We start from the raw sequence: 9,221 nt of genomic DNA, 5'->3' as shown, positions 1-9,221 counted from the left end.
CACACACACACACACACACACACACACACACACTCGCATATGTATATATACGGCGAGCTTCTGTCAGTTTCCGTCTACCAAATCACAAAGCTTCGTAGAGTAGAAAACAATTGGTCAAGGTGCCATGCAGTGGGACTGATCTCCAAACCCTGTGGTTAGTAAGGAAGCTTCTTACAACACAGCTACGCCTGTGACTTTTGTCCCTTTCCGTGCATGTTAACCATGCCATTCATTCATCCATCCATTCATTCATTCAGTGATCCATTGGTCAAACACCTTGAATTATTTACCTATTAAACACAACTTCCTGTCCCTGTCATGCTTTTCTCTATCGTAAACTTGTTTGTAGCTTTTCTTTCATAAAAGGAGCTACGGTGAAGACGCAGATGACCTTGTGGAATACACAGCACTTGCAGCTAAGTGAAGTTGGTGTTTGAAAGTTAAATGTCTTGGCCATGGATACAGAGCAACGTGGGTTTCAGGACACAAACAATTGACCGTTTAGCTGTTTATTATATATCCTGTAATCTATGACCTCATCTAACTGGAGCTGTCAAACCGGCAATGTCTTCATATTAACCTTAATTGTCTCGCTGACAAGATTACTATGTAGAAACGTTTTGCCGAAATTTTCTATCCAATGTTTCTAACGCAGTCATAATTTACCATAGTAATCAATTTATAATTATACTTCAAATCAATTACTTTGCAGTCAGTGCATTCAATTATGACAAATTGTTACAAATTTGAGTATATTATTGAAATATGAATGCTTTTTCTTTATACTTTCTTTACCTTTCCTTTCAAAATTTTCCAGACCGAACATCTTATTAACAGTCGCATTAAGGCAGTGTGCTGGGAGAATCGTTAGCACGTTGGACAAAATGCTTAACATCATTTCTTCCGACTCTATACGTTCTGGGTTCAAATATAGCTGAAACAATTTGAAAATTTGGATAGGCTTCAGCTTCATTAGCTTCAAGGTTCGACGTAGATTGAGCTTCATCCTTTTTATGAAATGTGCTACAATCTACCTAGTATTATATGAAACACTGGGGCGGCGACCTCGCAGAATTGTTACCGCGCCAAGCAAAATGATTGGCGACATTTCGTCCGTCTTTATGTTCTGAGTTCAAATTCCGCCGAGATCGACATTGCCCTTCATCCTTTCGGTGTCGATAAAATAAGTACCAGTAGAGCACTGGGGTCGATCACATCGACTTAACCTTTCAACCCCACCCAACTTGTTGACCTTGTGCTAAAATTTGAAACCAATATTATATGAAATACTGTACCTCACAACTTTATCCTTGCACTAAACACCTGATCTAAAGCATTCACTTTGAAACTAATTCTGTCTAGAATTCCAACCAAATAGATTGCTTTGTCTGCACAACGTCACACAGTTATATAGTTCTGTCTTCTTACTAAATCCTCCATAGATGTTTTCCAAAGGGTTTAAGCACTGTACTTTCTGCGTACACGAATGAATAATAAAAGACTGCATTCCACCAATTTCTTTGCATTTGATAATATCTGCATTTCTGAAATAACTGCAATCTAGATGTAGAGGACTTCGAAATGACATGATTGCAGTTTGAAACTAATTGACAATCAAATAAAGTGAAATAAGGGGAACTAATCTGGACTATAACCTATAACACGTATTGGTTTCAAATTTTGGCAGAAGGCCAGCAAGTTCTGGTGAGGGGATTAGTCAATCACATCGACCCCAGTACTTAGCTAGTACTTATTTTATCGACGCCGAAAGGATGAAAGGCAAAGTGGATCACGGTGGAATTTGAACTTAGAACGTACAGCCGGTCGAAATGTCGCAAAGCATTTTGTCCTATGCGCTATAAAACATTTCCTTTTCTACTCTAGGCACAAGGCCCGAAATTTTGGGGGAGGGGGCTAGTCGATTATATCGACCCCAGTACGCAACTGGTACTTAAGTTATCGACCCCGAAAGGATGAAAGGCAAAGTCGTCCTCGGTGGTATTTGAACTCAGAACGTAAAGATAAACGAAATGCCGCCAAACATTTTGCCTGGAGCGGTAACAATTCTGACAGATCGCCGTCCTAGTATTTCATACAATACTAGGTAGATTGTAGCGCATTTCATAAAAATGATGAAGCTCAATCTACCTCGAACCTAGAAGTTGATGAAGCTGAAGCCTATCCAAATTTTCAAGTTGTTTCAGCTGTATTTGAACTCAGAACGCAGAGAATCAGAAGAAATGACGTTAAGCATTTTGTCCGACGTGCTAACGATTCTGCTACTACGCTGCCTCAATGCTTCCATTAATACGACTGTTAGTAAAATGTTCGGTCGGGAAAATTTCGCCCGGCATGCTAACGTTTTTTGCCAGCTCACCGCCTTTCTGAGCTCAAATATCGCCTAGATCGACTTCACCTTTCATCCTTTCGTCATCGGAAAAATAAGTACCAGGTTTGAAATCAATAATTATTGATGCTCCAAAGGCGACTTTTTTTTTTTTATGGGAAGAAAACTACAAAATCTAGAGCCAACTCTTAGGAGTTCTAATGTTTGAAGGAGATTTTTGTCGTGATACCACAACAGTTGACGAACTCTGGAGACAGTGATGGAACGAATTATGTGCTCCGTTCGTCATTGTGCTGGAAATAAGAAAAAGTTATTGGATTGATAATATAAATTCTGTTGTAACTGGGATTTGGTTGTAACTCCGTTTTGAGTTTTGATCATTAATCAGCATGACAAACACATTCTATGTAATAACTGAAAATATTCATGAAGATGGTTTTAGTAGAAATATCAATAGCCATGGTAAAACGTGTTGGTAAACAGCTATATATTATGGTACCGTCATTTCCCGTTGGTTATATTGTGTTCCTTTAAAAAGCCCAGCTTCAAACCTGTTTATAGAACAAATTTATAATAGACTTAGATGGAAAAATAACACCGCAAATGCTTTGCCCCAGGCAGAAACTGTAGGAACTACTCAGAGCTTTTGCAAGCTCTTCTAAATCCATCACAATGTTGGAAGTCATTCCGTGTTGACAGCGGATATGTTCGGTTCACAAGCATTTCACCCCTTTGCGTATACACTTTGCTTGAGTTGGGTAGCGAGGACTGAATTGGTCTTCCCTTGCAGAAGGGTGCCACTTGCCATCCCTTATCAGCCACAGTCATCTTGAGCTTGTTTCAGCTGTTGTGCCAATCTTCTGGATGACTTTCAGATTTTCTAGTAATTATGGTTGATGATTATGGGTGAAGGCGCATGGCTCAGTGGTTAGAGCGTCGAACTTACGATCGTGGGGTTGTGAGTTCGAATCCTGGACTGGGCTGCGTGTTGTGTTCTTGAGCAAGACACTTTATTTCATGTTGCTCCAGTTCACTCAGCTGTAGAAATGAGTTGCGATGTCACTGGTGCCAAGCTGTATCGGCCTCTTTGCCTTTCCCTTGGATAACACTGGTGGCGTGGAGAGGGGAGGCCGGTTTGCATAGGCGACTGCTGGTCTTCCATAAACAACCTTGCCCGGACTTGTGCCTGGGAGAGTAACGTTCTAGGTGCAATCCCATGGTGAATCATGACCGAAGGGGGTCTCTCTGTCATGGGTGATGATAATTCAATTAAAGTGGGTTTATATCACAAGCAGATCATAGAGAGTTTGGTAAAATATTGGATTAAAATCTCTGCGCTGGAAACTCGTAAGGTGTTTCGTGAATAAATGTGAAATGATGGTTTCCTAAAAAACAAAGTTCAACAACAAAATGAGACACATAAGCATCTGTGTAATTACTTGAGCTTCTCATTGTGGCAGCCCACAATAAGCTTCTAGATTCTGCATAATCTATCAATCTCGTCATTGTAGCAGCACCACTAAATTTCTAACTTCAGCAAAAATTCTCGACCTTCTAGTGGCAAACTTCAATAAATTGTTAACACCCACATGACCTCTCTTAACTTTTGGTTTTGACAGTCTTCAATAAACTACCAACTCAAATTCTGAAGAATATTTTAACCTCCTTCCTATGGCAGCCCTCAATGAATTCCCAGTTGCTTTTAGAATGGAAGCTATATGTTCTAAGTAAGTATGTCTTCTTATTCTTCTTCTTTTACTCCTGCTAGAAAGGCCACAGTTACTCAGATAAAGCTTATTTTGTGCCAGCTGACTTGTTTTATTGTCTTTTCGGCCGCTATGTTGTGTTCACCCACACAGGCTTGATTTTTCTCAAGTCCTTCCGCAGAACGTGATCTATAAGAAATTTACTTCCTGCGGTTGTCATCTTTCACCTTTTCAAGAAGAACATTAGCCGTATCCATCTCATCAATCTTATCTATCTCACTTATTGAAATGAAAACAGACATAAATCTACGTTAGATATCAGAACAAATAGAAATATGGCGTATATAGATTACAGAAGCAATTAGTTTAATCGAAGTTGTTGTTGTTGTTGTTGCTGTTATTATAGTTGTTTAATTCTAGGTCTAAGCAAAAGGTAGTCTTTTGACCAGGAATGACCAAACCAACTTACACGTATATCTACGAATACATTATTAAACATACCAGTTTTTAAAGTTAGAAAAATACTTAACTGCTATACGTAGTAAGTCTTCATACCGTTGTAGATGTTCTCTTGATGGTTCATATTTAATCAGGATAGTAGTTTAGTTGGGTGATTTATCAGAAACAGGCTGAGAAAAACGGATGAGAAATTGCACAGTGCCCAGAAGTGGTCTGATTGTATAAAGGAATATGAGACAAAAGTAAAATAGATCGCTACGTCAACGAAAGTTTTCTTTTTGTTCTGCCAAATTGAAGTGTGGCAATTATTTCATTGTTTGATTGCTTTACTAATTGGTTGATTGAAGAATTGGATTGTTTCAATCGAAGTTAATGGTTTGTTTTTAATAAATAATTCTAGAGGATTCAGGAGTGTTGAGGAGATGGCTGATGCAGTCGATGACATTTCGATTGTTTAATCTAGTTTATATTCCAAGTAAGCTGATACCATTAATCTCACTAGTTTTAAATATAAATATAAAAGTTGACATCAGATAATGGATTGTACTAACAACACAGGGAATATCAACTGCGACTGTAATATTCTAGATTCATGTATGTATAGTAATAGCCGTAGTAACAATATTAAAATGAGCTTGGTGTAACATGCCTGGCTAGAAAGGACTAAAGTAAACCGTGTTGGGTTCTCATTACAGGTGTTTACATCATTCGACCAAACCAAGAGAAATAAAGAGTCAGTCTGTTTATATAGACAACAAATCCAGTAGCTTCAGAGAACTCGGTACTATTAATTTGTATACTATAACAGGTGTTAAGGTTACTTCTATAGATTCTCTATAGAAATTATAGCCAATAGTGATTTTGTTACAACGTTTCATATACTTTGTAGTATATTATGCTTGCATAATCAAACATGATGTCCCTATACGTCATTAGCAATAGGTGTGTTCTATTAGTGCTAAGTTTGGTTTACCAGTAAATTTCCGGTTTGAAGTATAACTAAGAATAGGTTGTGTTGAAGCTGCTTATAAAAGATGGATAGAACTGGCTCATCCTTGAGCGGGTAGAAATATATTAAAAAAACAGAGAATGAACAAGCAAAGCATATGGTATCACTTTAGATCAGGGGTCGAGGAACTTTTTTTAACCAATTCTCCCAAAGTTTAATTATTTATGCCGCCGTTTCCCTCTTGATTCGGAAGGAAGAAAATCATTAATTCTTTGAATTTATTGAGCCTATTTTATTGAATCTATTTATATAAAACTATTTACACGTCCATTAAATTGGACAGATGCATTGTCACCACAAAAAAAAAAATTCTGCTGTAACAAGGAACACGTTTTTTATGTAATTTTACTTGAGCCTAGTGAGTCTTCATTTCCATCAAGAATTTCATTTTTACCCCGTTTGAGGTAATTTACCCTGGTTTGCCGAGCCCTGCTTTAGAGCATTTAATTTATAATTTAAACATAGTACGGAATAGTTATAATAAATAGCTAAAGTATCTTACAGCTGTTTCTAGAATAGCTAAACATGTGGATCTTATATTATTGAGTAAAGGTTTCCACGTCAGCTATTTATTCCGTGAGTAAGAAATAATGAATATCCTTAATCCAGAATATTCATTGACAGAATAGTCAGCTAACACGGAAATCATAACGCAATAAAATAAGATTTGCATGTTTAGCTAATCTAGAAACAGCTGTAAGAGACTTTACCTATTTGCTATAAGTATTCAGCACTATGTGTAAATTATAAATCAAATACTCTAAAGTGATACAATGTACTTTGCTTGTTCCTCTTCTGCTTTTAATGTGCATATATACACACACATATATATTGGGGAAGTCAAACTGATAGTATGACTAAATAACAATAAGAACTGCAAAAATAATAATGAAAAAAGATTGTAAGAAATTTATAAGTCTTAAGGAATAAAGTAACGAGTGATGGGAATATGGAGGTTATTGGAAACACAGCAACTACTACTACTACTACCACCACCACCACCACTACTACTACTACTACTACTACTACTACTACTATAACAAAAATAACAACAACAAGAAGTGAAGACAATTGAAAACGGAGCAAGTACTGCAATTATTACAAGAACAAGATATCCCAGACAGTAAAGGTAGTCAACAATAACAATATGGCTGAGAGCAATTTTAAATATAAATGCAACAACAACAACATCAACAACAACAACGTAGTTCTCGGGGGATATTCAGCGTGACGCAGTGTGACAAGGCTGACCCTTTGAATTACAGGCACAACAGAAACAGGAAGAAAGAGTGAGAGAAAGTTGTGGTGGAGGAGTACAGCAGGGTTCGCCACCATCCCCTGCCGGAGCCTCGTGGATCTTTAGGTGTTTTCGCTCAATAAACACTCACGACGCCCGGTCTGGGAATTGAAACCGCGATCCTATGACCGCGAGTCCGCTGCCCTAACTACTGGGCCATTGCGCCTCCACACAATTACTATAAACCAGAACGGTATAATCAACTTTATGATCATCATCATCAGCAACATCAACAGCATTAAATCTGTAGAAACATTAACGAAAGCAAAGTACATTTAGCAAAAAAAAAAAAAAAAAAAAAAAAAAAAAAAAAAAAAAAAAAAAGAAGGAAAATAGAGAAAGAAAAAGCAGAGAGCGAGCGAGAGAGAGAAACGTCAGTTGAAACGTCGATGATAAAAGCGATAACCAAAACAGCACCATCTCATCATCATCATCACCACCACCATCATCACCACCACCATCATCATCATCAACAGCGATTCATTACAACATCAACAGTAGCAATTGTATATTTGACGATGCAAGAGATACAGTAGAATGTCTTTTCTTTTCTTTTCCTTTTTTTTTTGACTCTCTCTGTGTAACATTAAACTGATGTGATATTGATTTTCAACGATGTGAAGTTATGATAAATCTATTTTATCAGGTAATAAAAATATAATCGCTAATTGATGTGATATAATAACCGCTTTCAAGAAGATATCATAAAATACAATCGTACACTAAAAATATGATAACAAGATATGCGTTATTTGAAATTTATGATGCAACTATTGTCTTAAGCTGAGATAAGATCTGACCCTTTTATCAAAACATACACCTAATCTTTTTGTGAACATGTCCTATACGAAGATATGATATAACTAGAATCTATAAATAGAATATGACTCTTATAAAGAAATGATAACGGATTAAAAAAGAAAAAAAACCCCGGATATTACTAATTTATATCAACATAGATAATGATGTCATTATTTATAGTAACTAATGATCTCACTATGTATATCTTCTTTCTTTTACTTGTTTCAGTCATATGACTGCGGCCATGCTGGAGCACCGCCTTAAAGGAATTTTAGTCGAAGGATTTTTATCGACGCCAGGATATATTCTTTATAAGCCTGGTACCTATTCTATCGGTCACTTTTGCCGAACTGTTAAGTTACAGGGATGTAAACACACCAGAATCGATCCCAGTACTTACTTTTTTAAAAGGCTAGCACTTAGTCTATCAGTCTCTTTCACCAGACCGCCAAGTTATGGGGACGTAAACAAGCCAACACCGGTTGTGAAGCAATGTTGGGGGACAAGTACAGACACAAAAACACACACACACACGACAGGCTTTTTTCAGTTTTCGTCAGCAAAATCCACTCACAAGGCTTTGTTCGGCCCGAGGCTATAGTAGAAGACACTTGCCCAAGATGTCTTGCAGTGGGACTGAACCCGGAACTATGTGGTTGTGAAGTAAACTTCTTATCACACAGCAACGCTAAATATGACAGATTGATGGCAAGTTTTTGCCACTGAGTATTTTTCCGGATTAACCGTACCAGTTTCTTCTTGAAGCGTATCTGTAATAGCATTGGAAAACTGGCTACCTGACCTGCTAAAAATATTAGCTAGTTCTTCATAAAATTGCAGTCTACTGTCTTAAAGCAGAAAAGGACACACTAGATAATGCAGATCTAAATATAAAAAATGTTAGAAAGGTCACAATAAGAATACCCTTAATCATAGGTTACCTGGATCATTTATGTTGTTACTTTAACTAATAACTATCATGGTTTCTTAATTTGTAGACCTGTTGTCTTAACTAGTAATCACATTGTTAACTTATGAACTAGAAGCTATGTAGTCATAACCAGTTAATCTATTTTATGCAATTGTTGTGTTAACCGATAGCTGTATCATGGTGTTTTTTATTGTCTTAACTAGGAGCGGTGTTGTGCTAACTAGTGAATCTGCTGTTTTAACTAGTATTTGTGCTGCTGTGTTAACTGGTAATTGCTTCTTTGTTTTGTTGTCTTAATTAGTATATCCATTGTCTTAACTAATGCTGTCTTAACTAGTAGGTTTGTTTTCTAAACTATTGCCTTAACTAATGGTTGTGTTATGTAAATTAATAGCTGTGTCGTTGTGTTATCTTATCCAATAGCTGTATCGTTGCACTCTTGTCTTAATAGCTGTGTTGTTACCGGTTTATTCATAATTTCTCTTAGACTCCGTGATTTTGGTAGGAGGTTTTCAATATTTCTACTGATATACATGTACAAACACGAAAACACACACACACACACATATACACACAGATACATACACACAGAGATACACACACACTCACTCACACACACTCACTCACACACACTCACTCACACACACTCACTCACACACGTGTATATATAT

This window comes from Octopus bimaculoides, chromosome 6 (genome assembly GCF_001194135.2).
Source record: "Octopus bimaculoides isolate UCB-OBI-ISO-001 chromosome 6, ASM119413v2, whole genome shotgun sequence".
NCBI classification, from domain to species: Eukaryota; Metazoa; Mollusca; class Cephalopoda; order Octopoda; family Octopodidae; genus Octopus; species Octopus bimaculoides.
This window is presented reverse-complemented; position numbering follows the sequence as displayed.